This window comes from Oryctolagus cuniculus, chromosome 15 (genome assembly GCF_964237555.1).
Source record: "Oryctolagus cuniculus chromosome 15, mOryCun1.1, whole genome shotgun sequence".
In the NCBI taxonomy this organism is placed as follows: Eukaryota; Metazoa; Chordata; class Mammalia; order Lagomorpha; family Leporidae; genus Oryctolagus; species Oryctolagus cuniculus.
Window position 1 is genome coordinate 76,293,309 of NC_091446.1, and position 14,131 is coordinate 76,307,439.

A 14,131-nucleotide genomic window follows, 5' to 3' on the forward strand; every position below is an offset into this window, starting at 1 on the left:
TGAGGGCAGTGTGGTGAGGAAGTGAGGGCACTGTGGTAGGAAGTGAGGGCATCGTGGTAGGAAGTGAGGGCAGCATGGTAGGATGTGAGGGCATCGTGGTGAAGAAGTGAGGGTACCATGGTAGGAAGTGAGGGCACTGTGGTACGAAGTGAGGGCACCTGGTGAGTAATTGAGGGCTCCATGGTAGGAAGTGAGGGTACAATGGTAGGAAGTGAGGGCACTGTGGTAGGAAGTGAGGGTACAATGGTAGGAAGTGAGGGCACTGTGGTAGGAAGTGAGGGCATCGTGGTGAGGAATTGAGGGTACCATGGTAGGAAGTGAGGGCACCATGGTAGGAAGTGAGGGCAGCGTGGTGAGGAAGTGAGGGCACCATGGTAGGAAGTGAGGGCACCGTGGTAAGGAAGTGAGGGCACCATGGTAGGAAGTGAGGGCAGCGTGGTGAGGAAGTGAGGGCACCATGGTAGGAAGTGAGGGCAGCGTGGTGAGGAAGTGAGGGCACCGTGGTAGGAAGTGAGGGCACAATGGTAGGAAGTGAGGGCACCGTGGTAGGAAGTGAGGGCACCATGGTATGAAGTGAGGGCATTGTGGTAGGAAGTGAGGGCACCGTGGTAGGAAGTGAGGGCACCATGGTCGGAAGTGAGGGCACTGTGGTAGGAAGTGAGGGCACTGTGGTAGGAAGTGAGGGCAGCGTGGTGAGGAAGTGAGGGCAGTGTGGTGAGGAAGTGAGGGCACTGTGGTAGGAAGTGAGGGCATCGTGGTAGGAAGTGAGGGCACCATGGTAGGATGTGAGGGCACCATGGTAGGATGTGAGGGCATCGTGGTGAAGAAGTGAGGGTACCATGGTAGGAAGTGAGGGCACCATGGTAGGAAGTGAGGGCACCTGGTGAGGAATTGAGGGCACCATGGTAGGAAGTGAGGGTACAATGGTAGGAAGTGAGGGCACTGTGGTACGAAGTGAGGGCACCGTGGTAGGAAGTGAGGGCACCATGGTAGGAAGTGAGAGTACAATGGTAGGAAGTGAGAGCACTGTGGTACGAAGTGAGGGCACTGTGGTAGGAAGTGAGGGCACTGTGGTAGGAAGTGAGGGCAGCGTGGTGAGGAAGTGAGGGCACCATGGTAGGAAGTGAGGGCAGCGTGGTGAGGAAGTGAGGGCAGCATGGTAGGATGTGAGGGCATCGTGGTGAAGAAGTGAGGGTACCATGGTAGGAAGTGAGGACACTGTGGTAGGAAGTGAGGGCACCATGGTAGGAAGTGAGGGCACCATGGTAGGAAGTGAGGGCACTGTGGTAGGAAGTGAGGGCACTGTGGTAGGAAGTGAGGGCAGCGTGGTGAGGAAGTGAGGGCACTGTGGTAGGAAGTGAGGGCACCATGGTAGGAAGTGAGGGCAGTGTGGTGAGGAAGTGAGGGCACCATGGTAGGAAGTGAGGGCATCGTGGTAGGAAGTGAGGGCATTGTGGTAGGAAGTGAGGGCACCATGGTAGGAAGTGAGGGCAGTGTGGTGAGGAAGTGAGGGCACCATGGTAGGAAGTGAGGGCAGCGTGGTGAGGAAGTGAGGGCACCATGGTAGGAAGTGAGGGCATCGTGGTAGGAAGTGAGGGCATTGTGGTAGGAAGTGAGGGCACCATGGTAGGAAGTGAGGGCACCGTGGTAGGAAATGAGGGCACCTGGTGAGGAAGTGAGGGCACTGTGGTAGGAAGTGAGGGCAGCGTGGTGAGGAAGTGAGGGCAGCGTGGTGAGGAAGTGAGGGCACTGTGGTAGGAAGTGAGGGCACCATATAGGATGTGAGGGCGCCATGGTAGGATGTGAGGGCATCGTGGTGAAGAAGTGAGGGTACCATGGTAGGAAGTGAGGGCACCATGGTAGGAAGTGAGGGCACCTGGTGAGGAATTGAGGGCACCATGGTAGGAAGTGAGGGTACAATGGTAGGAAGTGAGGGCACTGTGGTACGAAGTGAGGGCACCGTGGTAGGAAGTGAGGGCACCATGGTAGGAAGTGAGAGTACAATGGTAGGAAGTGAGGGCACTGTGGTACGAAGTGAGGGCACTGTGGTAGGAAGTGAGGGCACCATGGTAGGAAGTGAGGGCACCGTGGTGAGGAAGTGAGGGCACCATGGTAGGAAGTGAGGGTACAATGGTAGAAAGTGAGGGCACTGTGGTAGGAAGTGAGGGCACCGTGGTAAGGAAGTGAGGGCACCATGGTAGGAAGTGAGGGTACCGTGGTAGGAATTGAGGGTACCGTGGTAGGAAGTGAGAGCACCATGGTAGGAAGTGAGGGCACCGTGGTAGGAAGTGAGGGCAGTGTGGTGAGGAAGTGAGGGCACCATGGTAGGAAGTGAGGGCACTGTGGTAGGAAGTGAGGGCAGCGTGGTGAGGAAGTGAGGGCACTGTGGTAGGAAGTGAGGGCACCGTGGTAGGAAGTGAGGGCACCATGGTGAGGAAGTGAGGGCACCGTGGTAAGGAATTGAGGGCACCATGGTAGGAAGTGAGGGCACCGTGTTAGGAAGTGAGGGCACTGTGGTAGGAAGTGAGGGCACCATGGTAGGAAGTGAGGGCACCGTGGTGAGGAAGTGAGGGCAGCGTGGTGAGGAAGTGAGGGCACCATGGTAGGAAGTGAGGGCATCGTGGTAGGAAGTGAGGGCATTGTGGTAGGAAGTGAGGGCACCATGGTAGGAAGTGAGGGCACCGTGGTAGGAAATGAGGGCACCTGGTGAGGAAGTGAGGGCACTGTGGTAGGAAGTGAGGGCAGCGTGGTGAGGAAGTGAGGGCAGCGTGGTGAGGAAGTGAGGGCACTGTGGTAGGAAGTGAGGGCACCATATAGGATGTGAGGGCGCCATGGTAGGATGTGAGGGCATCGTGGTGAAGAAGTGAGGGTACCATGGTAGGAAGTGAGGGCACCATGGTAGGAAGTGAGGGCACCTGGTGAGGAATTGAGGGCACCATGGTAGGAAGTGAGGGTACAATGGTAGGAAGTGAGGGCACTGTGGTACGAAGTGAGGGCACCGTGGTAGGAAGTGAGGGCACCATGGTAGGAAGTGAGAGTACAATGGTAGGAAGTGAGGGCACTGTGGTACGAAGTGAGGGCACTGTGGTAGGAAGTGAGGGCACCATGGTAGGAAGTGAGGGCACCGTGGTGAGGAAGTGAGGGCACCATGGTAGGAAGTGAGGGTACAATGGTAGAAAGTGAGGGCACTGTGGTAGGAAGTGAGGGCACCGTGGTAAGGAAGTGAGGGCACCATGGTAGGAAGTGAGGGTACCGTGGTAGGAATTGAGGGTACCGTGGTAGGAAGTGAGAGCACCATGGTAGGAAGTGAGGGCACCGTGGTAGGAAGTGAGGGCAGTGTGGTGAGGAAGTGAGGGCACCATGGTAGGAAGTGAGGGCACTGTGGTAGGAAGTGAGGGCAGCGTGGTGAGGAAGTGAGGGCACTGTGGTAGGAAGTGAGGGCACCGTGGTAGGAAGTGAGGGCACCATGGTGAGGAAGTGAGGGCACCGTGGTAAGGAATTGAGGGCACCATGGTAGGAAGTGAGGGCACCGTGTTAGGAAGTGAGGGCACTGTGGTAGGAAGTGAGGGCACCATGGTAGGAAGTGAGGGCACCGTGGTGAGGAAGTGAGGGCAGCGTGGTGAGGAAGTGAGGGTAACGTGGATCAAGCAAGGAGCAGCGAGGAGGCTCCTGCAGGTGTTAGGCCACAGATGCAGGCGGCCCAGAGCTGGCTGCTGCCTGTCCTTCTGGGCCCTGCCTGAGTCCCGTGGACAAGCCCCACGCCTGCCACAGAGACCAGCACTGTGGCCTCTGATGCAGACTGAATCGTGTGCCTCAAGAAAGGAGGACTGACTAGGCCCTAATGCTTGCACCTCAGGACGTGCTTACCTTATTTGGAAATGAATCTTTGCAGGAGATCTAGTTCAGAGGAGACCACTGGGGTGGGGTCTAAGCCAGCATGAGTGGTGCCTTCATAACAAGAAGTCTGCCCACAGAGATGGACATGCGCAGAGGGAAGGAGACAGTGGCCATCTGAAATGAAGAGGAACCAGCCCTGCTGACCCCTGGACTTCAGCTATGCAGCCTTCCCGACTGTGAGATAAGAACCGTCTGGTGTCGGTGTCAGTGGCACTTTGTTATGACAACACCAGCCAAAGGACACCCCTCACCTGTTCATGCAGAGAACTGGGGACCTGCAGAATCGCAGCACTCTGTCCCACTCACGGCCATGCACAGAGGTAGAGGTTGGGGGGCTCTGTGGGTGATGCTGAGGGGCACCCAGGTCATGGCAGGCTGGACTGGAGAGCAGGGGCTTCATGCAGGGCCTCTCTCTCTGCTTTTATGCCCTTGGACCTCAGCTCTGTCCCCCAGGCTGGTCAGGCCACCTGCAAGCTGTGCACTTGACCTTCATTGTGTCCCAGATCCCAGTCCCGTCCTCTCTTAACACACAGGACACATAGTCCTGATGGAAGCCAGGATCCAGGAGCCACCTTCCACAGTGGAGTGTGTTCATCTACATTGGCTAAAACTTCTTATGGGTTGGCAGGCTAAATGGCTCAAGGTTCCTAGCATGTAGTAGATGTTCAATAAAGGTTTGCTTTCTCTTTGAAATAATTGTCTTATGCAGTTCAGAGTGCATCTTTCAGAACTGGGGGACTGTCCACTTCCTGCCTAGCAATGTGATCGATGTAACAATGTGTTTCCCTTCTCACTGTCACTGCTGGGAAGGTCAAGTCCATTAATTCTCATGTTTGCACAATTGTATTCCCCTTTCCCCTGCTCTCATTTATTATGCTTTATTTATGTTGTATCGGTTGATTAAATATGTTCTCCGTGGTAAGCTATCCCAGTCCCTTTGGAGAAAATATTTCTAAGTAAACACAATATGGTTTTAGACTTCGGACAACACATCTTCTGGTTGCTCTGAGTCCCTCAGCCTGGAAGGCAGCCAGAGGTGGGCAAAATCACCCTGGCACGTGCATGGAGCTGTACCTGGACCTGGGGGATGTGGCTCTGGGAGGCCTTCCTTTGCTTACAGGGTGGGTGGGGAGGTACAGTGTGGACTAGAAATAACACCCACCATTATGCCTCTTGTTGATGGCTTTGTACAGGGAGCAGGAAGTGCAAGGATAACCAGGTATCCGGGCAGCCCTGGAAGGTTAGTGGTATGCTTGCAGAGGATTGGATAAGTTCCCTGGCCCTCTAGGCCCTCTAGCCCACGCTGCCCTGGGTGCTGTCATGTGTGCGCAGAGTGCATGTGTGTTACCATATTTGCTGTCATGACCCCATATCAGCACGCCGCTGCCAACTCTCCTTCTGTGTGTCAGACCAGGTCCCTGTTGAGGCTCCTGTGTGCAGCCCATGAGGGTGTGCTGGGGTGCAGCTGGGCATCCTGTATACATATGGGCTTAGGAGAGTGTTCAGTCAGTAAGACCGTCAGCCACGTGAGGACCGGCGGGAGATTTTAGAATGTGAACTGGGCACCTGTGACCAAAGAGGGAGAGGCAGCAGGAGGGAGGGGGAGAAAGAGAAAGAGAGAGAGAGGGAGAGGGAGGGAGAGAGAGAGGGAGGGAGGGAGAGATATCTTGTATCTGCTGATTCACTCCCCAAATGGCCACATTGGCTGGAGCTGGACTGATCTGAAGCCAGGAGCCAAGAGCTTCTTCCAGGTCTCCCACGTGGGTACAGGGGCCCAAGGACTTGGGCCATCCTCCACTGCTTTCCCAGGCCATAGCAGAGAGTTGGATTGGAAGTAGAGCAGCCAGGACTCAAACCGGCACCCATATGGGATGCTGGCACTGCAGGCAGCAGCTTTACCCACTCAGCACTGCACCGGCCCCTGCTGGCCCTTTTTATAAGTGGCTTTACAGCCCTTCTCACGTACTAACTTTGCATTACCCCCATAAAGTTGACATTAACCTCGTGGGCAGTGTGCCAGATGCACGCAGAGACCCCATGGGTTTTGTCAGATGGGGAAGATGCTGCAGTCCCCACCTGATCCTGCTAACTGACACAAGGTCCTCCCTAAGGAGCTTCCATTTGGGGCAGGAGAAGGGACACAGTGCCTTTGGTGATGGCAGATGTCCTACAGCCCTACAGCTCACCGATCAGTTCCCATTGTGGCTGAGCAAACTTGTCCCATGTGGTCCATCTCCAGGGTTCTTGGAAACAGTCTTGCTGTTTTTGCCAGTCATGTGGGGCTGTTGGAGATGGCCAGGCCTGCAGGCAGGAGCATTTTAGAGTGTCCACAGAGATAAGCCTCTCCAGGCTGCAGAAGGAAGAGCTGCTGTGGCTTCTTGGGCTGCTGCTGGGACACTGGGGACAGCAGGGCTGTGGCTGCCGGGTGGCAGCTTGGAATGCAAGGGCCCTGCTGCTGGGGCTCACATGGGCTGGTTAGGGGCAGGGAAGCCCAATGAAAGGATCAGGTTTGCTGAGGGGCAGGAGCTTGCCCTGGGATTAGGTCGTGGAGGAGCCAGAATCAGCTTTCCTTCAAGTTAGCAGGAGCTGGGGAGGAGCTGCTGTTCTCTGGAGAGAGCCAGGCATGTGTCTTGGAGCAGGAGCTTGGTCTGTGTTCACCCTGCTCCTTGGGGCAGTGATGCCAGATGGTGTGACCACAGGACATTCATCTAGTACACACTGTACCTCCCCACCCACCCTGTAAGCAAAGGAACGCCTCCCAAAGCCACATCGTGATGTATTGATGAACGCTGTCAAGAGCAGTGATGGACTTGGAACAAAGAGCAGCTCGGCTTTGCTGGCAGATTAATTGGGACAGGAAATGATCACAGTTTGATCTCTGTTCATTTTGTTTTTAGTTGAAAACAGAGCAAAAATCAGATAGTCAAATTAGAGAAAATAAATGTGTGTATATTAACGAGGGGGAAAGAGAGAAGAGACTAGCAGAAATATAGTTGGATTCTAAGGACGACCTGGCACACAGTGCAGCAGCATTAATGTCTGTTAGCACTTGCCCAGCTGGTGGTAGCTGGTGTGAATGGGGCACCTGAGCCATGTTGGGGAGGGGCCGGGGAGTGCCCCTGGGCCTTCCTGGTGCTCTCCTGGGTGGCAGCACAAGAGTTCTGAAGGTGTGGGGAGAACAGTAAAGAGGCCATGTATAGATGTGTTAGTAGTCGTCATGAGGATGAAACATAGGAAAATATTGCTGCCTTCCTCTTAAAATTTATTTATTTGAAAGGCAGAGAGAGAGAGAGAGAGAGAGAGAGAGAGAGAGAGAGAATCTTCCATCTGCTGGTTCACTGCCCCAATGCCTGCAATAGCCAAGGCTGGGCCAGAAGCCTGGAACTCAGTCTGTGTCTTCCGCGTGTGTAGCAGGAACCCAAGTACTTGAACCATCACCTGCTGTCTCCCAGTGCAGGAAGCTGGAATCACTTGTGGAGTCATGACTCAGCCCAGGCACTCTGATACAGGATGTGGGCATCCCAAGTGGTGTCTTACCTGCTGTGCCAAATGCCCACCCTCCTGTTGTCTCTTTGGAGGAGTTAACCTAGTTGTTGGGGGAGGTGACCTGTGAGAGAGCTTGGTCTTGAGGGTTGATTTTTCTCAATCACCGACCAGGCAGCCCCCTGCCTCTTGGAAGTTAGTTGAAGGAAGGATACTTGGAGACCCTTGAACACAGGCCTGGGCCAAGAAAAGTGAGGTCCTAGAACTAGGGGTTTTAGAGCAGTCCCCTCTGAACTGGACCCAGCTCATCAACCACAGGGAAGCTGCCCAGCTGCCTGTTTGCAAACCCCAGGCTGAGTCCCAAGCTAATTCCAGTTACAGACAAGACATGTGTTGGGTCTCCTCAAGCATCTTACAGCTCTGATTTTATTTCCCATGTGACAAGTGATCCCACAAGGACCACTGCTACTTTGGCCCTAAGTAGCATGGAGGAGACATTTGGTCAAGTAGAAGAGAGAGGAGTGTTTTGATCAGCTTCCCAGCTTACCCCTAGTTGGCTGCAGTTGGAAGGGGAAGGCTGGGCAGGCTTTGCTCACCCTAGACCTTGGTAAGGAGGCTCTCAGGCAGCCCCAGGACAGGCGTCTGGCACGGCAGTTAAGACATCACTTGGGAGACCTGCATCCATACAAGAGTTCCTGGCTCAGCTCCCGTTGCCAGCTTCCTGCTAATATGCACCCTGGGAAGCAGCAAGTGATGCCTCAGATTCCTCTGGATCCTTGCTATCCACGTGTAGGACCTGGATTGAGTATCTGTTTCCCATGGCTTTGTCCAGGCCCAGTTCCAGCTGTCGTGGACATTTGGGGAATGAACCTATAAATGGAGCTCTCTTTGTCTGTCCCTCTGTGTGCTTGCCTCTCTAGTTCTCAAATAAGTAAGTAGATTTTTTAAGAAAGACAACCTATGAAATTCTAGTGTTTTGTTAAAATAAAGGTGACTCTTCAGGCTGTCAAGACTCAGAACTGAACAGGGCGAGCCATTCTGAATGCCCTTAGTGTAGACAGGGGAGGTTGGATAGATCCACAGAGCCACACACAGAGAGTTTGGACAAATTCTTACTTAGGGTGTGGGTGGAGGATGGGAGTGGGGAAGCCTTAGTCAGCAACATTACATTTGTGTGAGGCACTGGACAAAGCCTTTGTGGAGACAGTGGAGAAACGTGAATGTTTTACGGGGAGCAATTGGGTTGATGCCTAACTTTAAAAACACTTATCTAACCCAGTGGTTGTTGATCCACTGATGGATGTCAATCAAAAGAGAGCTCTAGGGTTGGCCCTGTTCCCCTTAGTGTGTCCAGCAACCACACCTGTGTTGGAGCTGTGCCAATCCAAAGCCAGGAGCCAGGAGCTTCTTCTGGGTCTCTCTCATGGGTTCAGGGGCCCAAGGACTTGGGCCATTTTCTACTGTACTCCCAGGCCACAGCAGAGAGCTGGATCGGAAGTGGAGCAGCTGGAACTCGAACCGGCTCCCATAAGGGAGGCCGGCACTGCAGGTGGTGGCTTTACCCGCTATGCCACAGCGCCAGCCTCGGGAGCCTTCTTCTTAGTATGGCACTCATTTATTTGCTATGTAGATGAGGACCCCAGAATAATTCCAATGACTAGAACAGTGTGTCTTGACAGCAAGAAGAAAAAGTCTGACCTGGAGAAATGGCACGTCTTGCACTTGGGTTCTAAAGTCAGTTGTGGCATTTGGCCTCTACCTAACGACAGTGCCAGCACTTGACCCTGGCATGCCCTTGCTGCTTAGCCAGTGTGGTGCAGAGGTTTCTGACTTTATCCCCTGCTTCCTCTGGCAGCCCTGTGAGAGCAGCAGGTGGCTCACACCCAGGCACTCTGCACGCCTTGGTTCTTCACCATCCCACAGTTTCACAAAGGGTAATCAGGCAGACAGGCTGCGCTCCTGCTGAGGTCTTTAGCCTAAATATTCTTCTGAAGGTCTATTCTCAGTTTATAATTGTAGTCCAATCGTTATCAGAATCGCAAATTCTCCCTGAGCTTTTACAGAATCATTAGAAAATACAGCTGGAAATGGGAAGCTGATGTATATAAAAAGACGGAGAGAGGAGAAAATGGGAAAGGAACCAGTATCAACAGATTTTGGAGTGTTTAATTCAATAGTAATCAAATCAGAGAGATACTGGTACAAGATAGAGGTTCACAGTAATAAAAGATAAACTGTGCAGGGGATCTCAGTGCATAAAACAATTTGAGAAGATAAAGGAGGATCCAAACTCCGTGGAGAAGGGAAGGATTATGTAACAAATGATGCTGGCAGGACTTATTAGTGTTTGGAAAGAAGTATGTATATCGTTCATCAGGAACAGAAGTAAATAATAGTTCTGCTAAGGAGTTTAATTTTTTGAAGATTTATTTGTATTTATTTGAAAGGCAGGGTGAGAGACAGAGGGAGAGGCAGAGAAAGAGAGGGAGACCTTACATCTTCTGGTTCATTCCCCAAATGCCCACAAGAGCTGGGGCTGGGCCAGAAGGAAGCCAGGAGCCAGGAACTCCATCTGGGTCTCCCATGAGGATTGCAGGGGCCCAAGTGCTTAGGTCCTCTTCCTTTGCTTTCCCAGGTGCATTGGCAGGGGGCTGGATTGGAAGTAGAGCAGCCAGCACTCAAACTAGCACTCCTGGCTTCTCTAGTGGTAACTTGACTTCTGTGCTACAACACTGTCCCCAAGGAATTTGTCGCTCCCCCTCTTCGTGGAGGAACGACACAGGACCCTGCGCTGTTCTTTCTGTCTGCTCGGCCCTCCCCGGGTTTGCTGCTGGTTCTTCCCGGGTTGGCTACTATCCCTTCCACCTCCGTGGAAGGGCAGTTCCCCCTGGCCACATTCCCCACTTCCGCAGGGGAGCGGCACACCGCCGGCCGGCTTTCTCGGGGGCTGCACGGGTTCCCTTAGATGTTCCCCATAGATGTTCCTGGTGAATGCCGTCTCTCTCCTCCTTTATCGTCCTCCTCTGCCAATCCCAACTCGGCTGCCCACACGCCGAGTACGCTGCTCTCCTCCAATCAGTAGCAAGTCCTGCAGCTTGTCAAGTTGGTGAGAGGCAGCTGTGCGGAAGCTGTTTACTTCTCTCCCAGCGCCATATTGTGGGAGAGCAGATGCATAGAATAAGTCTTAATTCCAGTAACTCAGTCTAGTCCGGTTTGCTCCCCACAGTGGGAGAGCAGATGCATAGAATAAGTCTTAATTCCAGTAACTCAGTCTAGTCCGGTTTGCTCCCCACAGTGGGAGAGCAGATGCATAGAACAAGTCTTAATTCCAGTAACTCAGTCTAGTCCGGATTGCTCCCCACAGATCCCCCTTTCTTTTTATTTTTTGGCGTTGATACGCACCTGTCTTCGGTGTCCCGCGGCACACACTCTGCTCTACTTGCTAGAGTTGCCACAGGCTCTTACAAGTCCTATCAATCAGGAAAACCGAATCCGGGTCCTCTCTTCGCCATTGTGAGGAGGTTTTTAGGCGCTGATGCGTGCCTGTGTTCGGTGCCCTGCAGCGCATGCTCTGCTCTGCTAGAACTGCCTGCAGGTGTTTACAAAACCTATCAGGCAAACCGAATCCAAGCCTTCTCATTGCCGTATTGTGGGGGAGACTTATTAGTGTTGGTTTGTGCCTATCTTCGGTGACCTGCAGCTCATACTCTGGTCGAGCTGCTTGCTGGCGCTTACCGCCTTAAATCAGGCAGACCGAATCCAAGCCTCCTAATTGTTGCATTGTGGGGAAGCTTTACTGATGTTAATTCGTGCCTGTCTTCCGTGACCTGCGGCGCATAAGCTGCTAGCCGCCGCAGGTGCTCATCGTGCTCATCGCCTCACTTAATCAGGCAGACCGAATGCAAGCTTTCTCATTGCCATGTTGAGGGGAGGCCTTATTTTTCTCTATTTCTCTATCTCCGGGCATTCCTATTTCTCCCATTTTACTTCTATCTTCCAGCATTCCTATTTCTCTCACTTTACTTCTAAAACTTCTGTTTCTCTTATCCCCGCAGCTTCCCGGTGCCTCGCCCTGCCGGCAGGCTCCGCCCCGAGGCTATTTCTCCGCGGCTTTCCCGCCGAGCCGCTTCAGCCCGCGTTTCTCATCTGCGCGGCTTCCCGGCTTTGCGCGGCTTGGCTTCGCGCGCTCCGCGGTCTCCACGCCCTTCGCGTCTGCACCATGGCCTACGCCAGCCCCGTTCCCTATCTATTCACGCCCCGTGCTCTCTCTGCACGCGGCGGCTTCCGCGAGTAACACAGCGTAGCTCACGTGTCCGCCACTAGCATTCAATCTAAGTTCCCCGGGCTAGCCTGGCGAATTCAACCCAGCGTACGTCTCCGCCCCACGGTTTGGCTTCCCGTCCTTTGCTCCCCGGGCTAATCAGACGGATCCCAACCTGGCTCACGTTTCAGCTTCTGGTTTCAACTTTTCGCCCCCTATTCCCGGGCTAACTTGAGAACCCCAAAGTGGCTTCCGTTTCCGCCTTGGCCTGCCCCCCACGGCTTCAATTTCCCTAACATTTTTCTCTACCCGGTATGTTTCCCCAAACTTTCCTCCAACGATATTCCTCCCTCATTTCTCCTGGCCTCTCCCCACAGTCCGCATCCGAGTCTGTTTGTTCTAGCTTTCACTTTCGCTTTCGACCTTAAAGATTTCTCCCAGCCTCCCCCCGTAGTCCGTATCCGAGTCTATGCCTAGGCTTTCAATAGCTTCTTCCGGCACCCTTTTCGTCCGGCTTTTCCCTAGGCTGTTTGCTAGTCTCTCTCTCCGGCATTTTCCCAGTTCTTCCCGTTTCTTCCCTCCTAAGTTTCCTATCCGTCCTAGGTTTCCTATCCAAGCTAGGTTTCCTATCCGAGTCACGGCACCATTATGTCGCTCCCCCTCTTCGTGGAGGAACGACACAGGACCCTGCGCTGTTCTTTCGTCTGCTCGGCCCTCCCCGGGTTTGCTGCTGGTTCTTCCCGGGTTGGCTACTGTCCCTTCCACCTCCGTGGAAGGGCAGTTCCCCCTGGCCACATTCCCCACTTCCGCAGGGGAGCGGCACACCGCCGGCTGGTTCTCTCGGGGGCTGCACGGGTTCCCTTAGATGTTCCCCATAGATGTTCCCAGTGCATGCCGTCTCTCTCCTCCTTTATAGTCCTCCTCCGCCAATCCCAACTCGGCTGCCCACACGCCGAGTACGCTGCTCTCCTCCAATCAGGAGCAAGTCCTACAGTTTATTAGTTGAACTGGAGGCAGCTGTGCGGAAGCTGTTTACTTCTCTCCCAACGCCATGTTGTGGGAGAGCAGATGCATAGAATAAGTCTTAATTCCAGTAACTCAGTCTAGTCCGGTTTGCTCCCCACAGTGGGAGAGCAGATGCATAGAACAAGTCTTAATTCCAGTAACTCAGTCTAGTCCGGTTTGCTCCCCACAGGAATTAAATTAAAAAAAAATAGAAAATTAGCAAAATATAGACCATATTATAATTAATATTATTAATATTTTTCAGATAACTTCCTAAAAGTGGTAAACATGCTAAAAAGGTAAATAGACAAAAATTTATAAAAATTTAAAACTTTATAAAGACAGAGAAGAAAGAAAGGATGGTGAGAAAAATATTTGGTATAAATATGGCAAAATGGAAATATCTACCTTGTCTCATTCAAATTAGTGAGGCAAACATCAGAACTCTGATTTAAAAATGGTAAAAAGATGTGAACAACTGACATCACAAGAAATAAAGTTCAATTCACCTCGAAGGACCCGGCTGCATGTTGAATACCGGGATCTCAAAAACAAAAATGGCAAAGCTGAATATCTTTAAGAATAATCAAAGAGCTGAAAGATAAAAAGACCGCCATGCAATCATCCTTTTACGATTAAAGGTTATAATAATATTGCCACGGTTGTGATAAAGGTGATATCTTTATACACTGCTGGTGGCCATGCCAAATTAGTAAAGTAATTTTTGTAACACATACCTAGAATCCTTAATTTGTTCATATATTTGACCCAATCATTCCATTGTAGGAATTCATCCTAATAGTATAATTTAAATGAGAAATGCATGAATATATAAGGATTTTTACTGCAGTGCAAGGTAAATGTTCAGTGCAGGGAATAGCTTAGTAAATTATGGGATGGCTACATGACAGACTGTTCTGCAGCCAAAAACATGATAATGGTAAAGACTATGGGAAAATAGTTATGATATAAATAAGTAGAAAACATAGCACATTTGTATCTATGGGCTGATTGATTGTAAGTCCATAGCAATTTAGGATTTTATACAAGGCCAGGGACTGGGGGACCCTGCACGTTGGTGACTGGTGGGGGACAGCCCGAGGGGAACTGTCCTTTTCTCGGTTGCCTTTGATTTCCATGAGTGCTGTTCCCTTTGCTGAATGAGGATAATGAGAGGGTTCTAGCTGTGCACGGGGAAAGAGAGACTCAGGAATTATAGGTGGCTTCAAGATCTCTTTGCGCTATCAGAATTATGGGCTGGGAAAAGCAGTGGTCAGGAAATCCTTGGGTTCTGTTGTTGAGACATGGTGTGAGGCTGGCAGGACCAGCGGGAACACACTGGGGGAAGAGCCAGGCCAGAGTTCTGGGTGCAGGTTTTTTTTTAATGTAATATTTTATTTTGCTATGCTTTAATGTATTTTAATTTTACCTTTAATGATGTGATTTTCAAACAACTTTTAAAAAAAGATTTTATTTATTTACTTG